Source organism: Molothrus aeneus, chromosome 3 (genome assembly GCF_037042795.1).
Source record: "Molothrus aeneus isolate 106 chromosome 3, BPBGC_Maene_1.0, whole genome shotgun sequence".
Taxonomy (NCBI): domain Eukaryota; kingdom Metazoa; phylum Chordata; class Aves; order Passeriformes; family Icteridae; genus Molothrus; species Molothrus aeneus.
The window spans coordinates 45,962,748-45,982,456 of NC_089648.1; the positions used below are offsets into that span (position 1 = coordinate 45,962,748).

Below are 19,709 nucleotides of genomic sequence, written 5' to 3' on the forward strand. Positions count from 1 at the left end.
CAAAACTTGATCTTGGATCTCCATCCTTCAGAAAAAGGGGCAAAATGTAACTGCATTTGTCCTCTTAACAAATCCTAGGCAATGGAAAAGGAGGGGAAAATAAACTGTTAACTACAATTACTGTTAATAACTGTTAACTATAATTGGAACAACTGTTTACAGCTCCTTAGTATGGAAGAAAATCTCTGCTCTGATACAGTAACAAGAATTAAACAATACAATTCACCTCACAATATTGGCTTATCCTATTTCTGTAAGGGCTACATCCCAGCTCCTTGGTTAAGATTTTAAGCTTCCATAGCAATAGGACAAGACTTTCCTTCTGTTAGTGATTCAAGTTTATTCAAAAAGATGTCTACAAGGCCATGAAAAGGGATGAACCCTTGCAGGCTGTGCTCTATTGATATAAGCACTGTCTATCCTGGGCACAAGCTATTGGCATACAAATACTCAGGTTTACAACTACATGGATAAAGCTTCCTGACAGAAGCTGTTTTAGATCATGTTAGCATGGCATGGAGCCATACTCCACACACACAGGGGGCACATGTGTGTCTCAAACACAGTCAAAAGAAGCATCTCTGGCACACAACCTTCTACTTCCTGCTGGTTACAGCCCAATTTTTGAGAGTACTGCAGTTAATATTGAAAGAAAACAAGCTTTTACTTTTTCCTAAAAGGAAAAAACCACTAATCCTGGAAACATTCTATTATTTTGTTTTGTATCTGATTCACACATACATACTTCACACTTAGGCAAGTCTCTGAACACACATCAGAAAAGTCAATAAATAAAATGTATCATTCCAAACATTTAAATTTAAAATATATCAAACATCTATGTCCAACTTTTGTAGCTTCTTTCTATGAACTTGCTTCAAAGCATCCATGAGACATTTTTAACACTATTAACTTAGAGAATAAAGAATAAATGCATTTTTTTCACCCGTTAACTTCAAATGTTTACCATCAGATTTAATTCAAGATACAGTTCATAATTTTTGCTAAGAAATACTGTAATTGAAGAATAAGCCTTATAATACTGATTTGGAAGAATTTTTATCACCAAGTACACACTGTACTCTATCCAGCCATGGTTGGGCAGGGTACTTCTTAGAAATAGGTCAACAAGCCTTGTTTAGTACTTTGATTCTTTATTTACCTCCCAACAGATACTACAATATGGCAAACCAGTAACAAGATACATGAAAGCCTGCTGGACTCTGGATTAATTAAAAAAAAAAACAAAACCAAAAACAAACCTCAAGCAGGAATGACTCTAGTGTTAAACACTGACACAGGCTTAATTAAGTTTAAGACAGAATTCCCCTCTCACCTGAATATAACTTAGTACAGAATCAGTGAGGTTGGAAGGGACCACAGGGTCATCTGGTCCAACCTCCCTGCTCAGGCAGGATCATCCTAGAGCACACGGCACAGGATGGCATCCAGACGGTTTCTGAATGTCACCCGGAGGGAGAGTGCACAACCTCTCTGGGCAATTGGTTCCAGTGCTCAGTCACCCTCACTGTAAAGTTCTTCCTCATGTTCAGGTGGAACTTCCTCTACATCAGTTTCTGCCCTTTGCCTCTTGCTCTATTGCTTATCCCCTCCCAGGAGTTAAAGGTTGTGCACTTCCAGATCTATTTTTAAAAAAACTAGCCAGAAGCATGCACTTCTTCAGAAATTAAGAAACACAAAAGAATAATAAGCAGTGCATTTGTCAGACCTTGCCCAAATAACCCCGAACGACTGATCATCCTGTGGTATAACTACAGTAGCCCGTATCATGAAGGCAACACTACACTGAAGTTTTGAGACAGCAGTCTGGCTTCTCATCTGGTCTGAACACACTTCTTCAGGGGTCAAGTTTCACTGCATTACTGTTACAGTATAAATTCTGATAAAATCATGGTCAAACTGTAGCCTGTGGGAGCCCACAAATATACTTTATTTAGGTACTTCTTCTAGCACCTTACCTGGTCTTGTATTACTCTTGTATTACTCTGATAAAGAGTAATGAATTTTGATGTGATCCAATATATGACCCAACACATGTACTACCTGTTTACCTTGCACAACAAGTACACAGTTTATTAAAAATGCGCATTTCCCCTTACATACGTCTCACTGTACCATTACAGTAACACAGATGGGCCTAACCCAATCTTCCTTCTCAGAAGGTCCTACAATGAGTAGATGAGCAAACAACAGCAGCCTGCTGTCACTCAGAGGGGCTCCTTTCTAAACACCACTCCAGAGCTCTTTTGACAAGTGTCCTGCACCACATCTTGTTGTGCAAAGGTCTGAGAAAACAGTTTAGCAGTTATTATTATCTATTAAAAGCTAGCAAGCTACCTTCAGTGAAGTTTCTTCATCTATTTATCATTTACCAGCCATTTTTCCGTGCCCTCACACCTCCAAGTCAGCCCGGCCCAACAGGTTGCTGCTGCCACTTGCCGGAAGAGCTTAACTCTCCTTTCTCCATCACAAAAACTTCCCTGGATCTTCTGCTCACTGGACACTTGAAAAGGGAAAGTCCATTTGCTAGGTGATCAGAAAGTGATTATCTGGCAGCCTGAATTTGTCTGTAGCAAATGGAGCTGGTTAGAAGAGGTACCTGAGAAGCGCCAATCCAAGCCCATGTGTAGGGGAAGATACACTTCTTTTCTCAACAGGAGGGAATTCTTATACTGGCACTGTATTATTTCCAGTGACAGGAACAAGCAGAATGATTGCTGCACTCTCAAAGCCAACTAGCATGATGCTTGTTATAAATAAAGCCACCTACTATTACCATCAACAAAACTAAACATGTCAATGTTGCTTACAGAAACCATAAAAAAGTTGATTTCTCCAGTCCACCATTTTCACACACACATTTAAAGACACTTGGGCCTTTGAAAATAAAACTCTTAGCTGACTTTAGGCATCTTCTAGAATTCTTGGTCTTGTATCCCTTTGCAATGAAAATATAGTCTGAAGTACAGAATTAATACAAAGTAAAGATCACACATTTGATTTCAAGCTTTCAATGAATCTCCAGGGAGTTGAAACAAACTACTCCATTGTTAGCAACTCTGCTAATACCCATCAGTCTGGTAAAAGAGCAGAAAACCAATTCATCTGTCCACTAAATTCCTTCAAATCTGAATTAAGTCTCCCGAAGTTGCAAGTGAAGTAAGGCATGAAGCATGAACAAAGTAACTGAGTTGTAGAGGTATCTGGTAATTCATAAAGGTAACAACTTCCAGAGTGCCATGGCGATGCATTAGCTTAGACTGGTACTTCATCACTCAACTGTGAAAGCTCCTCAGAACACCAAACATTCCGCTGGGTAGTTGTACATTTTTAACTTTATAACAAACGTCATTTTAGATTAATTGTAGTCATCAGCAGCATGAAGCTTACTGGAATTTCAGTTTTAAAAGTAAGAAGCAGTCATCAATATAGACGACCACATATAAATGGGCTCTGGTTTTCTGGAAGACTCCAGAAGAAAGTCAAAGAAGAAAGAAAGAAATTCTTATCAGTACAATTTATTTTCCTTTCTTTCACTTTGTTTCATTCAAAATAATCAGAAGTTATGCCAGCTATGTTCTTCAGTCTTGAAGGACAGAAGATTGTGGTTTAAGAATATTGAAATTCTAACTTCAGTACTGGGCAAGCACCATGCAGCTCATTGCAAAACCACCGGAGTTGGCAGAGGGTTTCTTCTCCTACTTACTCTTGTCATTTCTTCAGGCACATTCTACCAGGGAACAATAAAATATATTAAGAAACCAACACTTTAATTACCCTATATTCCTTTTTGTCTAATCTCTCATCTGTTAAAGAGCAATCTTCCCAAAGTCAGCAAGACCAAACCAGGTAAAGATGTAGTGTGAAATAGGTCTGGCACTGTAGGCTGGAAGAAAATGCTAAAACAGGTATAGAAAGAACAAAGTGCAGATTCCCTTGTAAAACACTCAGGTAAATCAAGAAAGGAGGAGAAAGGTCCTGAGAAACAACCCACTAATGAGAAAAACATCTTGCATAGCAGATACCCAGTTTCAACAGCAGATCTTTGGAAAGGGACAGATGAGTCAATAATGCCTACCAGAAACAGGCTTTGACTACCCTCTGTTGAATTCCTTTAAAATATATTGCTACAAATCCTACCAAGTATTGTATAAAACTACAACATTCTCAACACAAAAGTCCATATGCCTGCCTACAATGACTTGCTGATCCAGTTCTTAGCAATTTCATCTGCTCTTGAAAGGTAAGTTTTACTGCCTGCTCTGAGAAAACTTTCATCTACCTAAAAACTTAAGACCCCAGCATAGTAAGACTCAAAGCTCAGGTTCTCCTCCCTCTAATTTCAATAATTTTCAACATCTTAAATTTCATTCTTTAAGTCCAAGCTGCCAAGAGAAAACTGCTACCTACATGAAGCTGTACAATGCATTTTGCATGATGGGGATAATAAAAGTCCCTTTTTCCGTCAAGGAAAAAAGCAATCACACATGATCCTAACCAAGAAAAGAGGAGTAAAAAATTCAGACCAGATTATCAGAGAACACTTCCCCATGCACACAGACTCATGTTGCTCACTCGCTATTTGCTCAAATAAAAGCAAATGCCTGCTTTTTATGTATGACATTAAAGGTAAAAACCAAATACCTGAAAGCTACAATCATGGTCCCTTAACAAAGCAAAGATACTTTCAACATCACTCTCCCTAACAGCTGAAAATGAAAGAAAAAAAATCAACTTCTCCCTTATGAACATCTGTGCAAATCAGGCTTCTTAAAAAAAAAAAAAAGTTAAAATATTGGTGGCAAGAAACTACCAATTCCTTTAACTCATTTAAAAAGTGAAGAAATTCAATTAAGAGATTCAAAGAATTATTTAAGCCTAACTGAAAACCAGTTTGTTCAGAATATCCAGGCAGAAAATTAGGTTCTCAAGCTTTTCAAAGAAAACCAAGAAAATAGTCTCTTATTTTTCTTAATATGATTCACACAGACCATATTTCTTTTGCTCAAGAGAATCTTCAACTAAAATGCTTCAGATTACAGATAAAAACCATTTCAAAACACTCACAGCTATACTTCAATCCAGAAAACAAAGTCAGTATACTAAAATGTATTTGTGTCACAGTGTAAATTTTTATCAAACTGAAAGGCAGAAGTGAAAGAAAATCAATCAATTTTTGCAATCAAAAATTTTGATTGCATAGAAAATGATTGGCTAATGCAATCAGTCATATGCTTCTCTCATTTTAATGAAATATAAAGCAGATTTGTTCCAACAGAGGCAAATAGTTTTGGTTATTTTAAGGATTTGGGGACATCTCCACCCAAGAGTTTATTCAAACGGGTCATCTTTTGAGAACAGCAAGCTCAAAAATACAGTAATAACCAAACATACAAATTAAAGATATGCTTGATTGAATAGAACAGATCTTCAGTTTTGCGCATTGCTGTACATCATTTCACCCAATTATTAAAGAAAATTCCTTGAATTTTTCTTGCCAGGCTTCTAATCCAAAATAAACTCTCCTTTTTTCATTTTGGCATGCTTTAAAGTTTTTGCAATTACATGTGGAACTGGGACAGTAGGACAAGCCTCAAGGAACTATCAAATGCAATTCTTTCACTCTCCTCTGGCATGACCACCAATACCTTGTCCTGCACACTCCAAAATGGTGAAATCTCTTATGGTTAACTCCCATACCATAGAGGGGGTAGGTGGAAAGACGCTAATGAGCAAAGAAAAATATCCACCCACTCTTTGGAAGTACACCAATCATTTTGAAAACACTTGCACTTTTCATAATATAATGACAGTACCTATGACTAACAAAGAGTCAAAACAGTAAAATGTGTGCCCACTATCAGACACTTTGGTACTGCTTAGAAAGCCCCGTGGTCCTAATTCCCACAGAAACAGATGCAAGCAGAATGAAAGGTCTGAAGCAGCTGGGCCAAGGAATATGTAGTTAGATGACCAAGCAGCCAAGTACCATGAGCTCCAACTTCCCTCCTGTTCCCTAAAGATAAACCAAGTAACTAAAGGACAACTTCTACTTCCTTCTCATTTATATTTGTGACTCACCTTGAGAACCATCTCCATTTATTTCATAAACTTTGAGATTTTATTTAATTTCCTAGCAACCCTCATAGTACTCTCTCCCGATCAAGGAGCACAGAGGATTGTGTCTCACACACGCTTTTACTTCTGGGCTGGTTGAATACTTTCCTTTACTTCTGGGCTGGCTCAATATTTTCTTTTCCATTCTTCCACCCATTACAAAACTCAAACAATTTCTTTAATTGACGGGAGAGGTGCCACTGGTAAATCCAGTATTTGCGTAAATACCTACCCAGACTGTCAACAAAATAAATTCCTTTTTCATCTAAATCAAGGATTTCACTTGTTTACCAACATATCCTTTACTTATAATATTTTAATGACAGTAAGACTGGGTATTTCAGCCAGTCCTTAAAATGCTGTTCCAAAACAATTCAATATTGCCACTGTCGTTCCTCCTGTTCTCAGGCATGCATTCCCCCTCTCCCTCCCCTCCTGTGAGCGCCCAATTCTGGCACTCATCTGATTCTCCAGCAAGCCAGTTCATGGAGCAAAATCAGAACAAGGAATAATGTCATGTTAATTTTCTGCTAGTTTGGCTTTGAGTCAGATGAATGTGTTCAGGGTGAACACAGGGAAAGAAGCAGAGCAAACTTACACTGATCTACAAATCACACTCTTAACATTTCCTAAGGACAGTCTTGGAGACGGGAGAAAAATCAAGGTTCTCTCCAACACTAAATCAGAGTTTTCTGATTTTACATTGCCTTAGCCCTAGAATAAATATTGAAGAAGTTAAAAACCTAGCCCAATCACACAAAGCCGCTTCTGGCAGCTGTTACAAACAAGCAACAATGTAGACCTGTAGGGTAAGAGGAAGGAGGAAACATACAAGTTCTAGAGAAGCAATACAAAGGGTAAATAACAGCAAACCACTTCCTTCAATTGATAACAGCTATAATTGGAAACAACTCTGTCAAAACACAGCACCTGAACTTACAGGCAGCAGAGAAGTTTCAGAAAGATTGGTAGGACAACACCAAAAGAGAACCTCCCACCAAGAGTTAGTGAGGAAAAGACCTTAGCTATTTAACACAGTATGATAAGCAAAAAAACTGGCCACAGAACTCCCCTTTTCTGACAATCCTCTCCTCTAGAAGGTCAATTGAGATCCTTAGATATAAAGGGTGTCCATATTAGGAAGAGACTCACAGCTGGGCTGCCATAGTTTTAGGCTAACAAAGCTTTACTTTGTATCCGCAGTTATCTTCACCTGTGAAACTACACTGGCAGAAATCCCTGGGGTAATAGTGGAGGACTTTTGACAGCTGCCAGAAAAAAGGGGGAAAAGAAAGGGTGAAGTGTGGTAATGGAAAACTAGTTGTTGTTTTCTCTTTCTTCTCTATTAGTTCCCAAACCAACACATATAAGGACAAACCCAAGAGCACCACTGCAATATTTGCGAGGAAGCCTCTAGTTTCCACTTATTTTCTGCCAAATTTGTTGTAGTAGAAAATAAACAAAAATCCAGCCAATAACCTCCACCAACACTAAGATGAGGTAACAGACACTGATAGGCATGAGTCAAATAGAAATACTCATGGTGGTGCCCATACAACTTGGTTTTCTTGTTACTTTTCTTCCAAGGCCCTACCTGATGCACAAGTAGAGAAAGTAACAGACAGATATCTAAGCAGCTATTCCTCTAGCTCCCAGTTAGCTTCCCATACTTATCTTCTTCTAGAATAAGATACAGGTTTCCCATCAAGAAACTGATAATATATAATTTTTAAAATTGCTATTTTTGTAGGTTACCCATGTTTCACTATGAACTGTCTTCAAGGAAGGTAAGAGTGCCAGTCGTTCTCCATCCTTTTGTTAAGGAAAGGAAAATGTAATCACTGCACTTGCTGTTATGTAATGGACTAATACCACTGATCTTTTTTTCTGCACACAAGACTGGAGGAAGGGGATTACCAAGGAAAGGGGAGAGGAAAGCCAGGAAGAGCTGAAATGCCTCCAGCATTCACAGCTTCTCAGTACCTATTGTTTCCTGCTATTACAACCTTTAAAGGACAACTACTACTCCTTTTACAAAGTAACCTATCATCTACGTTTTTCCTACCTTAAACTAAAATTCCTTACAAGAACCCTGACAACAGATACATACTAACAAGACAACTAGCTAAGCAAAAGAAAAAATTATTAACTAAGTAACCTGCTCTGAAAAAGGTGGACAAGGGAAAAGAAACGGGAAAGCTGAGAAAGAATAGAAAAGATGCCTCATGGCACCAGGCGAGTGCTTTTAGCCTTCTAAGGTCTTCCACTTTTTCACATCACTTGGGAAGAAAAAGAATCCAACAGCAGCAGTAAATTTTACACAAGACTAAAATTCACATAAAAAATCCAGAGGACTTGCAACTAAGATTTTGTCCTTGTGTGATCCCTATTCCAAGCACTCTCTGTAAACTGTGGACAGACAAGCAGAAGAGAAGTGTAGAAATAAACAATTTCTACTCAGATTTTGACTTGTCATTGTGTTTTCTGGGTATTGCCTGGATATATTTTCTGGATATTGATATCAGCTGATAGCCTTTTATTAAGGAAAAAAAAGAGAGGAAAATATAAAAAGTACATACAATTAAGAAGAACTGTTATACCTCAATGTTTCTCTTCTAATCAGAAATATAGCCAGAGATTGTGTATTTTTAGGAATCTAAAGAAAGCAGAGAACCCATTTTATGAAAATAAATATTGAACAATAGCATGGTGAAAAAGTACCTCTGCTAGTCCAGATATCTCTTCACAGCTTTGACATACTAATACATTTCTTGCATTTGCAATAAAGATAAGAGGCCTGTTAATAGAAGTAGACCGACTTTTGAAAGATAAAATGAACAGTGTCACACAGATAAAGCAGCAAAGGATTTGTAACTATTTAGCTCTGTATTTCACAAGAATTCAATTTTTACTCATCCCGATTTTCTAATGTTTGTCCTGCTAAAATACTAAGCTATAGGTTACAGGCAGCATTCTTTAAAGGCAGGCATAATTAAAAAATGCAAATGGGTACTTTTCAGAGGAACTGGCAAGAACCAAGGTATTAAAAAAAACCTTCATGCTTTAATTTTGTGGTATCACCACCACTTCCCCCATAAATAAATAGCAAAGTACTATTCCTTCCACTTACATTCTAACAATAGGTTCAGAAAGGATGATAAAATAGTGACAACAAATTTTTAATTTCATAAGGCAAACAAAGCTGCACCACTAGGCTTCTCCTAAAACAATTTAAAATCCCAGTCAATCCATACATACCAGAAAACAAAGCTACAACAGCCAGAGAAGGTGGCAATAGTAAAAGAAAATGAGAAAGGGCTTTTGAAAGCAGTGAATTTTGACAGTCTGCATAGTCACTGCAGGCATTCTGCAGCATTCATTGACATGACAGTGTAAGGTGATGACTTGCCCTTATCACAAACAGGCAGCAGCTTGAAGCCACACAGACAATGCTGAAATACTGTTTTGTCCAAGACTCTTAAAAACTTCAAACATGAAGACAAATTTCTTTTAACTAACAAGATTCCATGCTAGTATAACTCTGGATATTTTTCTAGATTATTCCTCTCAAACTATATTATGTTGAGGCAAGTTGCAGGTCTCAATCTCATTTGCGTTGGCAAGAATTTCCTCACTCATTGATGGGGAGTGGAAAAATCCTTCCAGAGAGCTGCCCCTGGCTCTGCACTGAAGAAACATAAGCTTCAGTTTGGCCTGTTCTTTTGGCTGGTTTCAACAGGAAGGAAGCCTGTAGCTTCATCAACTCTGCTAACTCCATTAGGTGGTACTTGAAGATACTCTGGTCACAGCAATACTACTGGCAACCAAAATCCCTAAGAAATCAAACAAAACCAATATAATAAACACAAGCAAGAAAACATGAGAGAAACCACAGCCTAAGCTTTAGCTTGAAGAAGTTGCTGGTATCTGCCAGGCAAGAATCTGAACATGCAGGCCAGATTAGCAACTACTGCTGAGTTCCAAAGTCCATTCAGAATCTGCAACTTACAGAAAGAGAACACCTACACACTAGTTTTAATTTACTCATCTTTAAATGAAGCTTTGTATTCATTAATATGTTTGAATAGCAGATTATAATTTAAGAGATTCACTAGTTTTGTCTTATAACCACTAAAGGTTATAAAAGGCTCCAACTCCAGGCTACAAATAATGCTCCCTTGTAGTATACAGGTGAAGCATGAACATAATTTCAAAACATCTGTTTTGCTATCCTAATTTAGCCACATTTTTCCTCAAGAGTTCAACAAGTGCTGCACCTTTCCTCTCAATCTTTCTCTTTCCATAGTTTACATAACTCATTGCACTTACAATTACCTATGAGCCACACTTTGACTAGTTTCAGTGGAACCTGAATTTCCTAATGCACTGCAAAACTGAACTACAGCATTTAAAGATCATAAAACCTTAGGAAAAACCCTTTCTTATTGACAAAGAGAAGATTGCTAGGATTCTTGCAGGCACCATCACTTAAAGCTAATTAAAATACAGCTGTTGAAAGCATTTAAGACTCCTTGATTATGTCCAGATAAAAGGAAAAGGATTACTGTTAGCACCTTTCATCCAGGTAGGTCAGTAGTGAAGATTTTAGTGGTAGAATCCACATACATGGGTTCTGTGGTGAAGTTAGTTCAACTAATGAAATTAGTTCAACTTATGAAGTTAGTTCTACTTTTTGAAGGCTAGCTTTTAATTTACACCATTTCAGTTGGTGACTCTGTGAACAGCTGCAGTACCACAGTGAGTAAGGATGAATCCTTGAGCAGGTCTTATTTCTCTGTCATAGGACCACTCTCAGGTCTACAGTTTCATGAGGGGCTTTCATCATCCACAATACCAGCTTAATTAACTCTTATTTCTTCTATGTATCTATTCTTCTGGTTTTTCTACCATATCTCACTCAGTTTTGCAGAAAAAACCTATTTGTGGGCTCTGAGGAAAGGATGGCAAGTCCATGCCCTGTCACTGAACAACCCCTTCACTGTGAAGTTACAGGAGGCCACCAGACTGTTCCAGCAGCTCCTCGGCACCCAGGACTTAGTCTCAGCCCAGGAGATCACCTAAGTTTAACAGCAATCTGGTTAATTTTCCAACCACCCATACAGAAACTGCCCCGGCTCACAGACAGATGAGACCAGAACAAGGGAGCAGCTGCTTGTGTCAGTGAAAGCAGTCTTCTCTGTTCAGTCACCGCAAAATATCAATGGCCCCTGATGCTCACAAACACTTTGTATTCTTCCATTTTTTACTCTAAACCTCCTATCTCAAAGCCATTTTTTATATTATTTCAAGATTAATTAATGTATGAAGAATACTGACAAAATAGCGAAAGTAGTCCTTTCATGGCAGCTAAGGCCTATTTTTGTATCAATAAACCAAAACAACTCACTCAACGTTGCAGCTCTTCCAGAAAAACAGCACCATTCTGCACACGTGACCACACTACACCAGCAATCTCTGCATGCAGACTGCTGTACCATGGAAGGATGACACTTTCATCCTCCAAATCATGCAGCCATGCTGGTACCTATCCCAGCTTTGACAAAACCAATAGCATCAGAACAGTCAAGATACCACATTGTCAAACTGATATTTTTCCTCCACAGTATGTGTATGAGAGCACTACTGGCAGAAACTATATTTTTCTTTTGATCTGGAAACCACAGGGGTTTTCAGCCCCATGCAGGGGAAAGAAGAAACAATTAATGAGTATTTTCTCTGAACCTTGCTGCTTAACACAGGAGACTGGAAAGAACAGGAATTTCCACAATTCAAACGACAGCTTTCACCTGCTGCTTACAATTTATTTTATTCTCCTTCACCACATATTGTGGAAGAGGAACAAAAAAAAGTGTTGCACTTTACGCATGGAAAAGAAAGATCAACATGCGCTTCTTGTAGAGGCACAAAAACTGATCCTTTAGCAACTTTTTTTACATATATGTTCATACTAAGTTTTAACTCAGATGCAAAACAAAATTACATATGTATTTTTAAGAAATTGCTTGTGGTCAAATTTTCCTTGTATATAACTCATCTCATTCAGAGTGAAGCCCCGAGTGTGTCACAGATGTGATCCACTCTGATAACCAACTCTCAGCTTTGATACACCGACCTCTTCCCTAAGCAGCTACCAATGAATACAAGCTAGTGAGGGTCTAACTCAAGCAATCTCATACCTCCTCTATGAGTTTTCCAGGCAAATATTAAAAGTAATGTCAAAACATCACTAAATGAATTACAGCTATCAAAGACAGTTTTAATTAATATTTAAAGACTGGAAAATTTAAAATTACTGGAGAACTAACAGGCCTAATAAATGACAGATAAAAATACTTTGCTAAATGCCTTTGTCTGATCCAATATATGTTCCCAGGTAAACAAATTTATTATTCATGGGACTGCAAACTCTTCTAGGACTGAATTATTTGATAAATATTTCTACACTGCTTTGCACAAAAGGGCCTAATACACATTAAACTCTAGTCAATACAATATAATAATCTGGTATTGGCAGTTATTACAGTAAGACAGTTTTAAATACACAACTTTTTGCCTACAAAATAATACTATTCCCTTTGAAAAACAAATGCTTGTTCAACAAATGGAAGTTGCAGTTTGAACCAGTTGAGTGACTAGAAAGAAATCGAAGTAGAGAACTCAAGATATTTTTTTTTCTATCATTCTCTCACGAAAGCCTAATTGAAGCAGGGGCAAACTTAGCAATGATACTGTGAAGAAGAGACAAAATGGGAATGAAATGACACGTGCTGAATGAGTCTCTTAAGAAAGATTAGAACAAAAAGAATGGCAAAGTCATGTATAAACAAGAGGCACTAATGTTTCAACTATAAAGTATAGATCAGCATGCCTAGGCAAGGTAAATGCAGAGGATATGAATGACCAGATTTCCTCTTTTCTAGCTCACCTACAAATATGATACAATCTCAGTAAAGGGGCTGAAGGAGATAAATTCTGCATGACACAGATATTTCAAAGAGTAAAGAAAAATTAAACAGAAAACCCAAAAAACTATGAGTGCTGTAAAAAGACAGGAGAGTACTGCAAAGAGATGTGTAGCACAGCACAGATGCAGGGAGGGGAAACTTCAGCTCTTAAGAGTTTAAACACAACATGAAGCAACAAAAGATGCAATTACAGACCACACTGTACAACTTACGTATTTCTTTAATTGTGTGCCTTTCCCCCTATATATAGATAAATTTTAAATTTTAGTTAAAATAGTTAATTTTTTTCTACCTGGGGAAATCAGGCATAGGACTTACACATGGAAAGACTTTTCTGCATTTCTAGCCTTCAGTACAAAACAGAAATCCATTTCCAGAACACCAACAGCTTCAAGAAGAGAGACGATTTATCTGAATGTACATGTCACTCACAGCTCCTGAGGCATCAGATCAGTAACTAATGTCTGTGGTGTAGTTAAATTTTGAAACTTAATGTATTTTTTTAGTTACTTTACTAAACCTGTCTCATTTACCCCGTTAAAAAAGGCATTCTGAGAACATGCTGATAAACTGATGAATAAGCATGGGATTTTTACACACAGTGTAATTTCCTTTGAAAAATGCATTCTAAAGCCCTAGCTTTGACAGTCTCTAAGAGTTACTCCCTAAACATATTTATGCTTGATCTTTCTACAAGTCACTTATGAAAATACCCGATAACACGAAAGCATATTCTTGAGAAATAAAGACGGGCTGCAGCAAATAAAATTAAACCCTTGCTGTTAAAGAGTATTTCCCATCTGCCAGCGAATTCTTACACACTTTTACTAGCATTGTGGACAAAATAGAGGTGTACCAGGCAAATACTTACTTCTAGACTCAAAAAACTCCATAAAATCTTTAGTCTGTAATAAATCTATATTAAAAAGCAAATAATTTCAGGTTTACTAAAACAATTTGATACTACCATGGCTCACCTTCACAAATAAATCAGTTAGACCTGGGAGTTCATCACACGTACCACTGCATGCAACAGCCCACAGAGACATGACTGAAGTATACTACCAGCATGGAACCAACATGTAAGTCACATTACCTAAAGAAACTCTAACTATACACGATGTAACAATAATGTTTTTGATGGTGTATTTTGAGAAAAACATGTATGCCTTACACACTTACGTGACTCCTCCCTCACTCATGCACATTCTTGCCCTGTGCTGCTTCACACACTGTGCCAGTCTGGGCACTCCTGTTGAATCAGATCCACACAAACACAAGAGGTGCCACAGCCCAAGAGGCTCTGTCATGAGTGGAAACAGCAATATCACCAAATCTTTTTTTTTTTTTCAGTCTTCATCTTCTTAAGAACCTATTTTAATGAGATTTTTCTTCAGGATGCTGTCCCAAGAAGTGCAGAAGTAATAGAGTCTCGTTTTCCAGATTTCTCTGTGTCTCAGCCATGCCCTTGTGCTCCAATTAGTCACATTCCACCTCTATCCCAGACGCCTATTATCTTACCACTCTCTCCCAAGCACTGGCCACAATATACTTAACCTGTCACATCCTCTAACTACTGACTGGAGAAAAGAGTACAGCACTTCATACCTGCTTCTTACTCCACAGACAACTGGCAGCTAAGTACAGGTAACTGCTAAATTCATGCAAAACTTTCCCCTAAAGAGAGGATCTTAATGAAGCCATCAACTTTAATGAGTTTTTGTTCAACATTATTATAATGTAAAATCTTTCACACCTTGACCCCTTGGCTAATTTCTCTGCTGAAATTTTGATGTGCTCAAAATTTACTGAGACACAAGATTAAATGAAATATGATTGCTCAAGATTTGTGACTTTAGAAAAGCAAATTAAAGACAGTTAATCACTATACAAATATATTAAACCAGCAACTATTTCTTAAAAACCCCTACAGAAAATAGGTGCATCTCAATATTTTATCCACAAGAGAACAGCTAATTCTGAACTCCCAAACTGCAAAAATTTATTTTCTAGCACATCCAGTTAACTAATGCTTCTTAAAGAAACTGCATTTATGTGTTTTGTTTGTCCTTTTAATAACTACTTGCATCCTCTGATTATTTTCAAGTGCATTTTAAAGGAATACAAAATCCCACAGATAAAAAGGGTTCTACAACTTTTGTGAAAACTGGCAGCTTTGTAGAAAAAAGTAACTTGAATTCATGCTTTCAATGAGAGCAAAAGCAGGTTGAATTCTGCCTTCTCCATTGGCAGCCTCAGAAGACCAGGCAGCCAGCACCACATAGCAGCAGATTTGATTAATTCTGGAACAAGCATAGGATACTTTGCATTTAAGTGGTAATCTACCTTAAGTTAATCATCAGAGCAGTGAGCATATAAAGTGGCTTTGTCCTATTTTTGGCAAATTCTAGCAAACCTAACAATATCATGACTAAAAGGTGTACAGTCCAAGTTGCTTGGGTGATCATTTTTAAAAAATTCACATATACAACCTACATTTTTCTTCTGCTGTGGAGTATTCCAAGGTAATGCTTTTTTAAACACTAAAGGGAGCACAAGGTTTAAATCCATGCTGAAACACTGATTTTTAAATAATGGAAAAATTAAATTCTGTTCATAGTACAACCAGGATCTGGATGAGTTTTAAACCACTCATCACTAAAGACAGCGAAATCTGATCTTCATCTGTGCTTAGACTAGAAAAGAGCTACACATTTTGCACATTGCTACAAAAATTGATTCCACATAACATTTTTCTAAGAGTAGAATGCATATTTCAAACAAAAAAAAAGTATTTGTGCGGTAAAATTGTCTGACTAGGTATAACTTACAATTTTTTTAGCACATTACCAAATTATGCTTGACTTCTTGCACCAACAAAAAAACCTAATACATTCTAAAAATATTATGTATTTAAGTATTCCTTAACTGTACCTATGGCAACAAGAATATAGCAAGTGATGCCGTTCATTTAGCAATGGTCGTGTTCCAAGAATATCATGATACTACACACAAACCCCACAGATCTTTTAACTTTACTTATGTCAGGCTATTTCACTTGGTTTCACTAGAATCCAATTACTACCAATTAAGGAACACCACCTAAAGGCAGTGTAACAGAAACCAGAAAACTCAGTAAATGTCTGTATAGCATTTGCAGTAATTTCTTGATTGAGAGTTTTACTTACTGATCAGTTCAATAAAAATAAATCCCTAATTTTATTATAATTAGGATAAATGTCTACAAAAACTTCTGTCAAGGAAAGCATCAATATTATGTCAGTGATTTTCTGCTAAGCATTCTCAAGAGAGGGTGAAACTGAAACAACTATTATACTGAAAAACACCTGATGACATTGGAAAGTTTATAAAAAAATATTATCCAATCTGACAGCTTCCTTGCTTTCACAGTTGCATTTAAACATGTGAAATCCAAACCAGACCAGGTTACAAAGAAGGGTTCAAGATGCCTTAGAGCATCCAACAGCATTTCTCCTCCTTGAAATAGAAAGCACACACTTGCCCAATTGAGATAACCTACTACACCAATGAAGTGAGAAAAACCCAACTTGAATCACTGTATACATTCATGGTAAAAAAGTTACCTTTCATGTCAAACATTTAAATATTTGAGTTTTGAATGCAGCTTTAAAAAAATCCAGTTCTGAATCACTGGAATTTTTGTTCTGTTTTCTGTAAAAGCACCAACAGTAACATGGTTCAGCATTCCGCTTGCAGCAGTTCAGAAAAGATCAGCCTGATCCCGCAGTCCTAAATTTACAGTCATTTCATAAACTTGAGGTCACGTCTGACCAACTTATTTCTTCCAGTGTTTCAAACCATGGAGATCATGATAAGGAAGGCAGCACTTGCAACAGGATGAACAGTAACATAGTTTTATGTTTCAAAATACACTCTCACAAAGAAATAGTTCACCAATAGCTCTTTAAGCTACCTAGCAAAAAAAAAAATCTTTTTTTTTTTTCTGAGAATAATCTCTTGAACAGATGACAGGTTTAATTCTACAAGACTCAAAAAACAAGTTACCTATAACACCAAAAACCATTACAAAACAACACAAGACCTTGGCCTTCAAAGCAATGCCATGGTGCAGAAAACCACTATCTACTTCCATTCTGTCACTGCTGGAAAAGAGAAGCGTCCACCAGGACACTGTCATAGGAAGAGTGCCCATTTTCAAGAATTCTATTATTCTATCAGCAGACATAAAGGAAGAGAGTAGAACCATGTGACTTCTCTTGTATTGAGAAAGATAATGGTTTGCATTTCACAAAGATGTGAAAAGCTGGCATAAGCAAAGGTAGCATAGCACAGCATAGCAAGATGGCACTGCCCCCACATGTAATGACAGGGATGATCTTTATCAAGTATCTCTTAAACACAAAACTGGGATGACCTAGACTGAGTACCTCCCCCAACCACCTTCCTTACCTCTTTCCCTTTGGAGGCTCTCTCCCCTGTGAAGCAACATGAGAAAAAACACCCAGGTCTTCTCAGTTTTTACAAGAAATTGAGACTCAACTGAGGCTTCATTATGTGGCAGCACAAATCAAGGTACTATCTACAGTTAAGAATACCCAAGTTTAACATGGGGATCACAGTCACAACCGACTTAAATTTTCAGTTAAAATGGAGAGGAGGACTCACTGAAGCTGATGACATGTAAGGTGTCAGTGGAACTTCCCTCTTGCCAAAAGCAGGTACCAGCATACAATTACAGTTGTAACTGTATACACTCACAACAGTATAGGCAAAGAACAAATAATTGAAATTTGTATGTGAAACACAAATGCCCAATTATCTGGCAAATCAATAGCTAAGCTGAAAATTATTCCTGATTTCAGCAAACTGTGGCCAATAGTGAATATAATGCTATTGCTACAGCATCGTTAGCCCTCCTTATATAGTGGTGTACAAACTGTACCATTTGGGTGGGTAAAATCGTGACATGAACTAATTTGAACAGTCTAAGACTCTATCTGACTTATGCTGATGTTTAGAAGGCATATGTGAGAGTATTGAAAATTATATGCAGTACCATTTTCAGCGTTCCACAGGTGAACTTCAGAAACTGCTTTATCAAGTCTGTATCAGATATCCTAAACTTATGACTAGAAAACCACACCTGAAACCCACTCCTTGCTAAGAAGCATCCCTGTGGAATTCCTTTTTTTATGTATGCGCTTACCATCATTAATACAGAAACACCCACAGGTCTGGGAACAAACCAGGCCCTGCCGAGCCACCAGGCACAGCACAAAGAACACCAGGTTTCTGCCCTGAAGGCCTTGCCTGCATCTAACAGGACTGAGCATTCAGACTTTCATACGAGCCTTCCAATGAATGCGACAGAGTACTACACACCTCCGCAGAGCGTTCCCACGTCTCTCAGAAGGACAAAACAGAAAAAGGGAAGAAAACGAGAAGCACTATGCATCTCCACTCTGCAAAACCCCTCTTATCAGAGCCATTTCAAGAATTTCTACTCGACAACTAAATTGACTCGAATAATGGAAACCAACGTCCCAAATATACTATATATGGAATCGAGCCCAGCCAGCCCCCGCAAAGACACGGGGCACAACTCCCACCTCAGACATTCGGGTACTCATCCTCAAATGGCGGAGTCTCGCCCGGCGCACTCACACCTGTCACCTGCCAGGCGCCGGGCCAGCCCCTCCCTCTCTCCTCTCTCTCTCCCCCTCCCTCCCGCAGCCAGGCGAGCCCGCTGGCAGCTCCCGCCCCTCCCCGGGCAGCCGCAGCCCCTCGATCTCTCCCCGCGTCGGGAAGCTCCAGCGACTCGCGAAGGAAAATAAGTTTCCATCTCTCTCCGAACGCCCCGCTGCGCGGAGCCTTCCCGTCCCCGCTCTCCCACCCCGCCCCAGCACGCCGGCAGGAGAGGGGTGCTGGGGCTGCTCCCTCCCCTCGCACAGGCCTTCCCTGTCTTCCTTACCCTGGCACAGCCCGGGGCGCGCTGAGCGGCCGCGGAAGCCCCGGGCCCCCCGCCCCTGCCGGCCCCCCGCGCCTCTCCCTGCAGCCCCCCAGGGATGGGACCAGGAAACCGGCCCGGGGAGCCGCCACCAGGCCCGTCTCGGCGGGGTCAGCCTTACCCTGCTGCCGCTTCTCCTCCTCCTCCTCCGCCTCCTCCTCCGCCTCCTCCTCCGCCGCCGCCTCCCCCACCACCACGGCAGCAGCCGCCGCCACTACCGCCGCCACTACCGCCACCAGCGCCGCCGCCGCCTCCGCCCGGCAGGGGGGACCCCGCCGACCCGACCCTCTCCACAGCCTCCCGCCGCCGTCGTTCCGCTCCGCGGGGGGAGGAGGCGGAGGAAGGAGGAGTAGGAGGAAGGAGGGCAGGGGGGTCCGTGCTGCCGCGGCGGCGGGCGAGGTGGGCTGGGGCTGTGTGAGGGCTGTGTACGGTGGCTGTGGCGGCGCCGCTCCCGCTCAGCCGGAGCCGCCGCTGGGGCCGCGCGCCGCTCCCGGCCCCCTCCCCCCGCGCTCTCTGCGCTCCGAATCAAAATAGAGCGACAATATGGCGGCGGCGGCCCCAGCATCGCGAGACCG

General features: G+C 39.5%; 1 protein-coding gene across 1 annotated transcript in view; it reads right to left on the minus strand.

Moving 5' to 3' along the window:
• The window catches only part of TAB2 (TGF-beta activated kinase 1 (MAP3K7) binding protein 2), a 60,533-nt gene extending 41,253 nt beyond the window's left edge, over positions 1 to 19,280 (minus strand). Inside the window, exon 1 of the mRNA XM_066546817.1 lies at positions 19,256 to 19,280. The gene's annotated coding sequence lies outside the window, so the exon portion shown is untranslated. The remainder of the gene's footprint in view (positions 1 to 19,255) is intronic.
• Positions 19,281 to 19,709: the final 429 nt, after the last annotated feature.